At 42.2% G+C, this 13729-nt stretch overlaps 1 protein-coding gene across 5 annotated transcripts in view; it reads right to left on the bottom strand.

Moving 5' to 3' along the window:
• The window catches only part of LOC110988427 (atrial natriuretic peptide receptor 2-like), a 60442-nt gene that overhangs the window by 35015 nt on the left and 11698 nt on the right, over positions 1 to 13729 (bottom strand). For 2 of the 5 annotated variants that reach the window (XM_087145839.1, XM_087145838.1), the window contains exon 1: positions 12749 to 13090. The exons of 1 other annotated variant lie outside the window; for it this stretch is intronic. The gene's annotated coding sequence lies outside the window, so the exon portion shown is untranslated. Of the gene's footprint in view, positions 1 to 2949; positions 3114 to 12748; positions 13091 to 13729 lie in introns of those variants that run through there. 2 more of the 5 variants (XM_087145840.1, XM_087145842.1) reach the window with 1 other exon arrangement.

Below are 13729 nucleotides of genomic sequence, written 5' to 3'. Positions count from 1 at the left end.
TACAATGTAGTCAGATAGGATCAGTTCGAAGTTTCATGTTCGTCTGCCCATTACCGTATGTACCCCCACATTGTATCATTAACCATATGTTCTAGTATTCTCTTCTCAAGCATTTCCTGCTCGCAACTCATAGGCCTACTTGTTCGATTTGATTTGCCTTGGCCTAGTTTCAATACACGAAGTTACTTTCCCTGTAGAGAAACAAAACCATCAAAAGCGGTTTTAAATCAGTAATTTAATTAATTAAAATGTATTTTGAGGCAGATATTGAACGGTTGAAAGCATTCGTCGAAACAAGAACGAGCGCACACGACTGTTAATTAAATGTTCTATACACTAGTATGTGCATACATAGCTACATCAGCACAATGGAACTCTATCGCACTGAAAAGTAATGGGTTTTAATACTAATAGGTTTTCAAGGCAAGGTCAAGAAGAGAATTGCTATGCCTGTTTTTACTTTCTGTTTCAGAATGAATTGCATCATGCTAGGCTATCTCCATCTTTCACACACGATTGGTAGCGTTGTTTAATGAGAGCATTTCAAGAATGTAAAAAGGTACTAAACCAGATTTCTCTTTGATGAACCGCACAAGTCCAAGTGATAATCGTAGTTTCACAAAATGTCTTATGTTCATGGAACTGGAACTTAACGTACCGAGCCGTCACATTCGATGTACGACATGTTGCCGTAGATCAAACGAGTCCAGCAGATAAAATTAGGCTAGCTTTACTCGTCAGTTAACAGCTTTTTATTTTCTCAAATCGTCACGTGACAAAGATGGGTCTTTAAAATACTTCCATGTGCTATGTTCTGGGCCATACACCAAAGGGAAAGGAGTTTTTCCTTTCATGTTTAGGCAGTCTGGCAATTTCAAGCAGAACTCGGTAGACTTTGTAACGAGAGCTTGTTAGAATAAAATTCTCCCTTCCCGTTCGTTGCAATGCAATCAGGTTTTCCATCGACCCAGTTAAAAATGGATACCTTTAAATTTCGCATGTTATGCTAAATTGTCAACAATACTGAGAATATGACAGAAAACGTTAACAGAAGTGGAAATTGCTAATTTGTTTGCCTTGAAACAGACAATTTAGGTTTTTTCAGTTTATATCTAAAATAATGTGGCGTAACAATTACAAATACCTGTAAATCTGAGTATTGGAAAAAAAATCACCCCGTCTCGGCTATTTGTATTTCTCTCAAAAATGGCTTACGCCCTACATAAAGCAGCACGTAATAACATATGATATTTCCCTGTGAAGTCAGTCTAAATTTTTGGCACGCCCACAATTCAGAAAACAGGGACGAATCACTCGTTACGAATGTCGCGTAGCTTACGGAATGTCCACCTGAACTAAATCCTGCGTGTACAAACTGAATTAAAACCACACGTTTAAATTGAACGCGTTGGTTCAGGCTCACACGTGCGCTGTTTTAACAAGATGAGCCATCCAGCTCTTGGAATCTACATTAATAGAGACTTGTGTTCTCAATCGCGAGTAATGCCACGCGATTTCGATTTGAAGAATTAGTGTATAACTTCCACGTGCGTTCACATTTTAAAAAGATGAATTGTTCATCATGTCTGGAAGTAGGACTCGAGGAGCCTGTAGAACTGGAGCCTAGAATCAATCTATCTCAAGTGAGTTACTGGTACTATGTGATTTAAAGTTGGATCCTCCGTCTAGACAGACAAAAGCCAGTGTTTTACAAAAAGATAAACATCTCATGATATCTGTCTGATAGGACTTAAGGACAGTCTGGAGAATGACTGTCATCAGTCTGGTTTAATGCCGTGTATTGAACGCATTCGTCAAGACAGAAACACGTTTACTTTTCAAAAGGGTGAACTCTTTACGGCATCTGTCCGGCAGTAAGGTAGTGCAACCGACAAACCTGAGCCTGGATGCCAGCTGTTTTGTTGACACCCCTCAGACCGTTACTGTGTGCACCAGTGAAATCGACCTGGAACTGGCCAGATTGTCACACATGTTGTTATTCAGTTTGGGGAATACAGTTAACATACTGTACAGTCAGGCCTGCACACAATTTCCCTAGGTGCCCAATCTCTGAAGCGTCTCTTTTCAAGTTTTCTTGATGTCTACAGAAGGTTTTCGAGTATAGGCAGGATAAGAATTTTATTTTTATTCAAAACAAGTTAGGGTGTGAGTTTACAAGAGAGCTGGTCAAAAGATTCTTCTTAATATCATAGTTCACCTCTCCCAATGTCGCATTTAGAATTAAATATCCCAAGTCATATCCTGTTGTTGTCTCTGTGATGTGATTCTAGATATTCTGGGTGGGAATTACATAAATAAGAAAATTGTGCAAGAATGTGAATTTGTGCAATGAGATTGTCACTTTACCCTGCCGAAACTCACAACGTTAATTCTTACATTTGACTGTGCACGTCACGTTCTAAATGCCTCATTTTGAAACTCATGCAAAGCATCACTAGCATCCAGTAGCAAAGTGTGGTTTACAGAGTAATCATCTCTTCAATCACGGATTGGCCTACATAAAAGGACATTTCTGGACCCCTCCATGAAAGCGTTGCAGAACATCAACTCGGAATTTCATTAAAAAAAGAAGCATAATAGGCCTATAATTATAAGTAAAATCTTTCAGTCTGAGGATCTTTGACGTTGTTTGTGCATGGACTTTTAGTTAATTATGCGCCTGTGATATTTATCTTTAGTTTAATTTAATGCAACTCCTATGGGCAATTATTATTTTGATCTGGTGATACTCATTAATCGGACGTAACCTGTGCCAAACGTAGGCCAGGTCGAATCAAAGGGCATCCTAGCCGTAACATGTTACTACTAGCATGTACTAAGCTTGAGCCCACTTGAGTTGACATAATACCAGCACTGTACACTCTACCGCACCGTGGAGGAAGCAAGGAATTCCTTTTTCCGTGATTGCACTTTATATTGGTATCTTACCTCTGACTGCCTTCATCATCCGTCGAGGATTTCTTCACACATGCAATCAAGACCATTCCTGGCGTTTTATTTACCCACAAACATCCCGATGTGACGGTGCATATTTCAACACGAAACCGAGCAAGTTTACCGTCACCATGACAAAGCTATTTCAGAAAGTCAGTTTAGGGGGCTTTTCATCTGACAAGGTTTTCACGAATTCAACCAGTGAATGGAAAAGGAGTCTAGCCCATGTTAACAATCGTCATTGTCCAGGAGCATATACTGCCGTGAACCTATTAACACTCTACTGGTTTTTTTTTCACTTTGTTATACGCTTGACTAGCCCAGGGTAACCTGTTCAGCTTTTGAATGTGAGTCTGTTCCATGATGCTGGGAGACAACAGAGGTTTTTCACTGGGCGCCTATCAAGTGCATGAACACGAACAATGTCCAAACCGAAGATCACTGGTAACTGTGACTGCCTGGGCAATGATACGCCTGGCACCACACTATACTCTAACTACATTTGATATCTCTAGATTTTCTCTTAACACCTCAATTTTCCAGTCATATCAAGGACTTCATCACACATGCAATCAGCCTTTTGCGAGTTAAATTTGAGTAAAATCTAGTGCTCTGATTTTTTTTTTAATTCACGTGAATACAACAATTTTAGTTCTCCATACTGAGCACAATGTTGCTATACCTCGTGATTCGGGAAAAGCTTTTGCTAAAATACATGAGAGACGCCTTGCACCAATACGCCAACCCTGGTTTTAACGGATAAGAAGGGCACAAAGCAACCAGTGCATTCCGGAAATGGTGGTCACTATGCAAAAGCCTGCCCCGAATCATGAGGCATAGCAACAGCGTATTCAGTCTGCGAATTCAAATTGTTATGTTTATGTGAAATAAGATAACTTTGTGTACCAGATTTTATTCAAATTTAACTCGAAAAAGGTTTACTTAGGCCGCTGCCATGGTTGGCGCTTTCTGTACCAAACAAACTTTCCCCATGTGACTGTACATTATAGTTTCAACACAACACGAGCTGCGCGTACCATCACCATAACTGCAACCAGCCAGCCATTTGAAAGAGTTCCTACTTTTTGTCTTGCAAGGTTATCATCGGTCCGACAGACGACTGTAAAAGGAGTCTACTGAGCAGATGTCACTGTCTGGCGGGCATGTTGCCATGAACCCACCCAGGCGCTACCAGCTCAGTGTTTGTCCGTTGGTGATACACTTGAAGCCTGGGTAACCTATATGCAGCTTTGAAAACGCCCCAAGGGAGCAAAATGAGTCTGACCCTCACGAATTTCATGCGCTGTTATGCTGATCGCCGTAAGGAGACAAAAGCTTTTTATGGGCCGCCAATCAGCCGCGTAAGCGTGTTGGCCTGGTTTCGTAACCCGACTGAAGTAGGTCGGTACCACGTCATGCATCCAGCCTTCGTGAGGAAAAGTGCATCAGCAGTGATAAAATTGACTGTTTGGAGATTACCGACCGGCAAATGAACTGCCATAGACTTCATCAATTCTTCAAATACAGAAAGGAAACACAAAACAAATCGGAAACTCTCTGTAAGGTGAACGAAAATTGAGGCTTCAATATCGTTTTTGTTATACTTTTCCAGGGTAGCAATGCCACCACTCCAAAGTACACGCACTTTGCAGAACATCAAAAAATGAAAAAATATTGCTGATGGTTCTATGAACAGCTACCCCCTTGTCCCTCCCTACGCTTGAAGAGCATGGGTAGCACAACTACCGCGGAGGAATCTAAGGGCATGCAAATGTAGGTGAATTAAATGGCGCAATCGCGTTTAGGCCTATAGCCGGCACTATATGCACAAAAATCTTGGTTTGGGTTCCCCACGACAACAGCTATGTCAATCCTACATCCATTTCAAGGGATCCTCTTCAAAAGCATACCAAACCTAGTTCTCAGACAGTAAGATCTCATTTCGTGTCCTACTGTAAGTGTACAGCAACCAAGGAAGGGTTGACGGCTTACCACGCTACAACTGTCAACCTAGTCAGGATCGTTTCAGACTGTATTAAAAGAAGGCCAGACCACCCAACACCTAACAGTAAACACGTCCCTGAAATGTCTAGATATGGCCCACCTCTTCATTCATAATACTTGAAAACTTGTTCGGCTTAATTCCATTGAATTGCAGGTTCGGCTGATAGTTAAAAATCCGATGAAACTGTCTCATCGCCACATGCTGTACAAGCATTTGTTTTTTGGTATTCATTCTAAGAGGAGCCGTATGTGCACTTGGATTCTGTAACGAACCGCACGTTTCGACGGTGGCTATGAAGGGACTTCATGGACGAATATTTATTTAGCGACTTCACGATTTGATGCCACAATTTGGACTGAGGTTGAGTGAAAATACTGTCTCGTCTGGGGTTCTGAAGACAGATGGTGGATAGATTTTCTGGGCTAAACACTGACATACATTTGTGTCCATAGTAAGTTATTTTCACCCCATCTAAAAGATTCTATAAACTTACATTATATCTAAAAGGAAGCAGGAAGGGGGGGGGGAGAAATTCGGCTATTTTTATACCAGGCCTTATCTAGGCCTACGGTACTTTTTTTTTTCCCGAGACATTTCAGTTATTCTCTCTGGACCCTCAAGCACGTTTTCACTTCAGTAAATTTGCCGTGAATTCTCCCTAAAAAGAACTATCCGTTCACGAAGGTCTCGACCTGAACCGACACGTCCCCGCTACACATACTTATCGAGCGTGCCTTTCTTCTGTGCCGAGGCACAACGGACGCTGATCCGTGCGGTCCGGAAACCCCTCCGCAGTCGTGAACTTCCTCGGTGTCTGTTCAGGCCCGCGATGAAATTGTGAGGAATTCAAGAACCGCCTTACTTTACAACCTCACTCTAACTGCACGTACATGAAATCTATCGATGGAGCTTATGAGCGGAGATCATTAATTCTCCACTCGACGGTTAAGAACCGGAGCCGCACATCAGTAAACAGCAGTTTAGATTGCTAGCCAAGATAAAGCACATTCTTTTTCTTTATACTTAATTATGAACAAAATAATGAAGAGGTTTGTGGACACGTATGACTGCGTCCGTCCCCACTTGAAGAATGGAGACATAGTCTTCCGCTTCTTCCAGGTACAGTTATAGCATTTGATAAATTCGCAACGAAATCAAACAAACACAACACCAAAATGGATTCTTGTTTCAGAAATATACATCTCAAATACTCAGATGACCACAACTGAAGTGGCTGCATTCTAATGCATGTCCCAAACTGCATGTGTTAAAAGATGTAAAAAGGGCAAAAATTACAATTTGGAAAATTATCCCCCGAAAGAAAGATTGACCTTTTCAACCTAAAGCCTTTTTTTCAGTTCAATAGCAGCCCGGGGATATTTTAATGCCAATTGAAAAAGTTTTCACATCACAGTTGCCATAAAAAAACATCTTTTTGAGGGGCACGTGGGACTTAAGTCTGGGATACGAAGTAATGGGATCATGTCTGGTCCTATACGGATTTTGCAGAGCCTGTAGCCTTGAAGTTGATCTCGTTACAAAACAAGAGCCTTGCGTACCATTAAAATGCACCCGAAGTGCGTGTTTACCGTGCCGACTGAGCATACAACGCACGGTAATTCCAAGCGTGGATATCACTAGAGTACACCGCGGGAAATTGGATTTGAGGTGAACTGGAACTCTGCGTTAGCCGGTCCCCAGCAGTTTCTGAACCACCCAATCGATGATCGACCCAGTATTTTCTTTTCTTTTTTCTTTTTTTTTTGTTCTTTCGGTTGCAACTTCAATTAAGGTCAGGTCGTCCTTGGTCAATATCGAACATCTGCAGTGTCCTCAGAAAGACTCGCTTTACTGACTGCACGGTCCGGCCTGTCAGGTGACTTTCGCAATCGTTACTTTCATTAAGGGATAAATGGTTAACCAGTCTTTGGCTGCCTGTGGTCATTGGCCTGCGAAATCTTGCATAACGAATACGTCATGATATTTTGTTGAAAGTATACCACAGGTCATTCCATCTGATCTACTTCAGAACAAAGCAGCACAGAGTGGGCCTATACTTTAAGAAAAGCTTTCTTACAATTATTCATATTGACCATTCATCTAAATCTAAATCAGTAAACACTCCATTTTCTGTCTACTTTATTAATGGTCAAAACGCAGGAAGAAACGGGCAGTTTATATCAGTACGATTTATCAAGAGGTCTAGTGAACAGCCAATGCAGACCCAAGAGAAAACGACAAAGACTTTCACCCTGAACGATCAAATCAATTATACAAGCGAGAGAGTCTGCAGACAATTCAAAATCTGACCTGAAGCCGCAGAGCTAGCTAAAAGGAGCCTCGTAATGGCGCTCAAATAATCGGAATGCAAGACAGGTTAAAGAAAGATATTTTCTCCCCAACTCCGGTGTGTTTTACAAACGAAAGTCCCGTTTAACTCGATGGGTTTCTATCTGTAACTACCTTCTTATCACAATCATCTCAGGGGATTTTCTGTTTATCTTTTTCCATGCCTTTTGAACTTTGTCCGTTTAGCCCTGTCCCAGTACAATGGGTAAATGTTAGGGAAATTTCACCAACTATTTTGAAATCACACATGGAGTGAGTAGTTTTAGTAGGCTGGACAGCATTCTCCAGTTTGCCGTAAATTGCTTCTAAAACTAAGCACCGACCAAATTCATCAGGGCCAGCCGATATGGCGACGCAGACAATTCGACGAGGCCAACTATTACGACTAAAACATTAAATTGAACGCATTCATGCCTGAAATTGAGTACAAAATGAAGGGTATGGTGTTCTATATAGAACACCATAGAAGGGATCATTGAACCGTTGGTTATGGTTTAGCGTGGAGCTATAAATCCGTTTCATGGCTCCATGGGTTCAGATGCATGAGCCCATTACAGCTGTATAAAGTAGGATTCAGTGGTGTCATTTCCCTTGCTATATCACAATTAGCAGGCTTTATGCAAACACCGGTATTGGATTAATTATCTGCTGTTCAGCACTGCAGATACGAAATTACAGTCGGCGTCTTACGTTGCGCACGCTAATTGCAGTTTCTATGCGCATGTTTTACACATTCCAGTAAACTTGCAACGGTCTATTCTGCTGCGTTGGTGGAGCAAATAATGAAGAAAAAACTGCCCATGTGCGAACAAGTTCTTCATCATCAGCGGCCCTGGCTGTTTTCCCTGGCACTGCCCTTGAAGCCTGAGTTTTAAATACCTGGCGTGAACGTGACCTCCATTTATCGACAGGTCACAATTGGGCGTTAGGGGACCGCGATTCAATTTTACGCTTTGTGCAGTGGGACAGAAACAAGCATACAGCGGCCTGGTTACCCGAGAAAATCACCTGGAGAAGTACCAGCATTAATGATAGAAAAGCCCGTTAGACTGCGGGCGAAACGAGCCTCACGACTGGAGTCGGGGGGGGGGGTGTCGGCAGAGATTGTGAACAGGCGTCCCGGTGGAACTGGTGTGCACAAGTCCAACTGTGCACTTATTACATGCCATCTGCGGTGGCATCGGCGATTTAAAACGACGTACGCGCGCGTGCGCCTTTCATCAGTCTATGTTCCCAGACCAAAAGACATTACATGTATTCTTAGGGATCTTTCAAATATTCTTGAAACTACCCGAGACTGTCCGGACCAATTTCGTTGATTTTCGGGTACCGTCGCCTTAAGTTTTTTTTTGGGGGGGGCGAAAATTATGCATGCATAAATAGATTCTCTTTTCGGAGATATCCCACAGGCATTCAAAACTCTGATGTTCCTCAACATTTTTTTAGTATTTTTTTCGCTAAACTGTTTTCCCTTTTTGTACAAGCTTGATTATGCTGAACGTTTAAAACCAACGCAGTGTATTCACTACATTTTTATGAAGAAGGGGCATGTGGATTTCATCCGTTGTTCAGTGGGGCCTGCGGCACAGCGAAACAAGCGAGGCTGCAAACGAGCGTCTTTTTAGACTATACACTAAAAAATCGTTTAGAGTTTTAACAAATGTCTAAACCCTTTTTGTACCCACTTGTTTGATATGTTTAACCACGACATGTTTATTGCTATGCCTCTAAAAATGTATCTAAATGCTCAGCAGATTTTAAAAAGCTGAACATGTCCCATGGAAAAGCGCTCAGAACTTAAACACATTTTAATGAATACGTCATGGGTTAAACGTGTGAAAAGTGGGAACCAAAAGTGTTTAAACTCTAAACGTTGTTTTTACATTGTACATGCCACTTTTTAGGAGAACTTGAAGTAGGGCATTAATTTCATGTAACTGAGAAGCTAGGGTTCAAATTACTGGAAATGGTTGTCTCAACGGAAATGGTGGTCAGTCAAGATGCAGCTGGTTTGTCATGCAGCGTTTGTGATCAGTACGGTTCAATCTGGACCCAGCTTTCAGTCAAGGTTACTGATTAGCTAAGAACGGATATTCGGCTGGTTTACTGAGTGGGGGTCCCATTACAATGTCTACGCATGAATGGCGGATTGACCGGTAAGAGCAATCGGTGAAAGGAATATTAAAGTCGTTGGTTTTGTTGTGTCATCGAGAGTAGCATTAAATCTCCTTGAAGAAGCTTTTACGTATTGATAGCTGTTTTGTAAGTTAAAATGCACAAGGTATCAATTTGTTTGCATGTTTCAGGCAAGGTCATGGAAAGGCATTGATTAACCAGAGTCTGATTTTCAAAACCACCAATGCATCTGGTGTAACACTCTCCCGAACTGGATTTCTTCTCGACGTTACGTGCTTGTTATATATTATGAGAAATATCATGAGAAACCCTTCGATACCATGACGGTGAGAAGCCCTTCAATATCGTGAGTGAGAAGCCCTTCACACTATGCTCAAACAGCATGATTCACAAATCGGATTCGGTCATCGCTTTGATAGATAATTTGCAATCTCGTTTCCTGCTTCCACAACTTTAGTGTAAGTCTTTTCGCTGTGAAACTCCTAACATATTGCTATTCATTTCCAACGGTGAGTTTGACACCAACTCTTCGATAATCATGTGTTGACATTATCAAATTGAAATCTACAGGTTAGAACCGTAAAAAAATGGGCATTTAATGGATCTGCCCGTGGCAACACTTGATGGTCTGCATGAGCATTTGGATTCCCCCCAAAAAAGTCACAATGCGTGCATAGCGTCCTACGCACCAAATAGTAATGCACGCATTTAAATCGTTAATGACATACTGGGTGCTATTCCCGCTGTATAAATACTACTCGGAGGGTCGGTTCATGCTTAGCGCGAAAGCGAACACGAACACAAATTATTTTGTACGTCAGATCAAATATTCGCGTTGCGCGTTTGTGAAAGTCGAACACACTTCAAGTCGAGTGAAATCTCGCCGCAAAGTTGTCGTGATGTCAAATTCGCTGTGCTCTCGCATTCGCCTAAAGTATGAACCTTTGCTGGAGTAAAATAGCACCAAGGGACTATCAATTTATTCTTCAGCTCCCATCAGGAACGGTCTCGCCGCATTCGACAAACAACGTAACCAATAGCTTCAGGCAATAAGTCTTGCGCTTGAATTGGCGCCATTGTTGCCGATCATATATATAGCCTCATGAGTAAATGCATCTTTTCAAGGGGCGAGTTGGATTTACGGACGTACGCAACGACAAAGAAACGAATGGGCCCAGCAATATCGTGTAGATTGTTCGGAATGGTCAACGTACGTATCAACGTTAGCAGTAGCGGTGCTCATTGTTAAAATCTCCCTTGACACCATGCATTTTGGGGTTTTGCGAATACGAAGGCAATTTACAGCACTCTGACCGCCATAACCTTATAAAATTACCAATCCTTTTCAATACCCACTCAACGTTATATTATTACTGTAAAAAGGAACGGATGGAAAATGGCTATTAATCCGTTTTTATGCATTGCACAGTTTGATGCTGTTTAGTATGAAATATGGCCTACATCGGTATAGGAAATACATGTATAAACGACAAGTAATTTGGTTAACACCTCATTAGGCCAACCTGTTTAACATGACTGCATAATAGGGCTTTCTTTCAGCATCTCACCGTACAAGGCGGATATTCACATATGCTTATATTTTACTTAGCCTGATGTCATTGCATACTATTTTGGACTTTTTGTTTGGGGTAATAACCAACATTCTACAGTAATGTGCGTGTCGTGGCGTTGCCCTGAAAAAGGCTTCCCGTGGATTGCTCTTGCAACGGGATATCTTCGCAGTTATCACCCTCGTTTCGACCTCGGAGCATAACAGGACCAGTTATGGATAGGTGTTAGTAACATCTTTATGTTGCAGTGCATTGACTGATTTACGTACTGTATTTACTGTGCATGGTTTCCCCGTTTTGGACAGTACAGCGTATTCGTCGAAGTTCACTTATAAATTGAAGGAAACTTCAAATCCCACAAATAAATTCGAAGTCGCTGATACGGTTGAAACCAGGGAAACCGGAGATAAACGCCCGATGAGCCAAATTGCTCAGCACAATCCTCAAGGCTTAGACCAGAAATGTTGCAAGGAGGGCGTACAAACAGTACACGACAACTTGGGGGGGGGGCTAGAAACTCTACTCGAAGTGAGCCACTGATGCTAAAAAGTGGGCACATAAAAAATACTAACACGCATTCGAAGTGCATGCAACAGCGTGTTGAGCTACTGTTCCGCACAAACTCTCACAAATCAATCTTCGATGTATGTCATCCCGTTTGATATACTGCACAGACCCCTGTGGTTGAGCCTGCAACGCCCCCCAGCTCATTTTGTTTGCGCGTATCGCAAGATCTTGTCCCAGAAGGAAGAAGGTGCATCCACAAGACAGACACCTCTTTGAACCGTTCACCCTATAGTGCGACCCGCCTGGCCCCCGCCTCAGAAGCGATGATTTGTCGTCAGTGTCCTGGCCTCACGAACTTTTCTGAGCTGCCCAGAAGATCCCGCCTAATACGAAGTGAAATGCGACCCGACACGCCTCTTTCACCCAATATTTCATTCAACACATTGTATGCACATTCAACCAAATAGCTCTTTGTCCAGATCGTCAGATTTTCTCGAGATATACTGTAGGCTAAAAGAAAGACTGTGACGTGGATCCTGTCTTTTCGGGATTTCGTAACATTGCATGACAATTATAGTGTTTAATTCAAGGAGTATATAGTTCCATGTATAACCTAATCAAAAAGGGACGGTCCACTGCATACTTGATGATCAAGATGATCGTTAATCTGTTGCATTAACATTTGGTAACACATTTCAGTCCTCGTCCTTTAATGTAACATGCTAGACATAAGTCGTGATCTTTATAACAACTCACATCCGCGTCGGGGACATATTGATTTTATGATAGTTTTGTGCCATCCCTGACACGTATCTAAGAACGCTGCGAGCTCAGAGTCATCCATGGGCTCGCGAGAAACATCGTACAGCACGAATATCATTATATTAATCTAATGAATCCACTTTATAAAACTGTTGTCAGTACATTGTCAATTAATGCATTATCTAAACGGTCAAGGTTTGACAACTTTACGCTGCAATACTCAGAGGCTCCACTGTGCTCGCTTTCACAAACTTATTTTTTACTGAGAAATCTGAGACAGGTCGCAATAGTTTAAAGAGAACAATTTAGTTTCATGGGATTTTTTGACAATCACCGTACACAAATTTCTTTAGTCAATAGGTCTTCGGAATTATTTGCTTTTACAAAGGTCTTGCAGTCTGAAACGCTTATTTCTCCCTGTCTTTAGGATATGCATTTGACTGATAGCAAAAGGATATCTCACCTGGTATTACGACGTGTGGAGATTCTTTCGCAGGAGTCTGCGCTGTGTGAGCCGAGAGATCGGTTGCATGCATGCCGCCACTTAAGCATGAAGTTCGTCAATTTAAAAAAACATCCATGCCCATCGCAGAGTACTGTCAGATCTTCCGCAGATTTGTCATTCCAGGGAGCAAAAACTGCAAGCCTGAAAGTGCCTGATCGCGAGCTAATAAAACGAAGTAACAGCGGAGCGAAGCAACGACTTGAAAATACCAACAACAAATAAATAGCTCCGGTGACGCTTGACGTTCTCGTCCGTTTGCCACGAGGCGCTGTCACTGTTCTGACGAGGCCGGCTTGGCCACGGAGCTATAAATGCCTACCCGCTTGCGTGTCTTCGCCAGGACGGAGAGACGATTGGATCTCCGACACTGAGTAATCAGACGTGCTCAGGGTAGATCATTTATCGGCGGGTTTAGGTATACCTTCCAGACAGATGAATGAAAGTGGAAAAAAAAATGAAGCAACGTTGAAGTTGCAGATTGTCCAATGCATTATCCTTAAAACAAATCGGGATCACGTGATGTACCGGTACTGAAGGGTAAGTGACGCCACCTTAATGGTGATGTCATTGGCTACTCTTAGCGTCGACTACTAACTTAAAGGGGCTTGGGGGTGGCGACTGAATGATCAGCGACTTACAGATGAGACTTTGACTACAGCAAAGATGCGTGGTCATGACGACGAGACATGTTCAATCAAAAGGAGACAGGAAACAGGTAGTTGGAAACATCGGTCGGGGGGCAAGATTTCCTATCAATATCTCCTAAGAAGAGTACATTTTGGTGTTTTCAGGCTTTTCAAACGTTTCATGCAGAATTACCACAGTCCACTGAAACTTGAAAAGCAGATCAACCTTAAAAAAACTGGAAACGAAACAGATGTATTGTCCTCCAATATTCTTGCTCCCTTTCTTTATGCCTTACACTCTGCATTCTCCTCG

The sequence above is a fragment of the Acanthaster planci genome, linkage group LG14, assembly GCF_054643075.1.
Source record: "Acanthaster planci isolate LZ-2023a linkage group LG14, COTS_SCS, whole genome shotgun sequence".
Classification (NCBI taxonomy): Eukaryota; Metazoa; Echinodermata; class Asteroidea; order Valvatida; family Acanthasteridae; genus Acanthaster; species Acanthaster planci.
The sequence above is the reverse complement of the archived record's forward strand: the minus strand, read 5'-3'. Positions and strand labels throughout refer to the sequence as shown.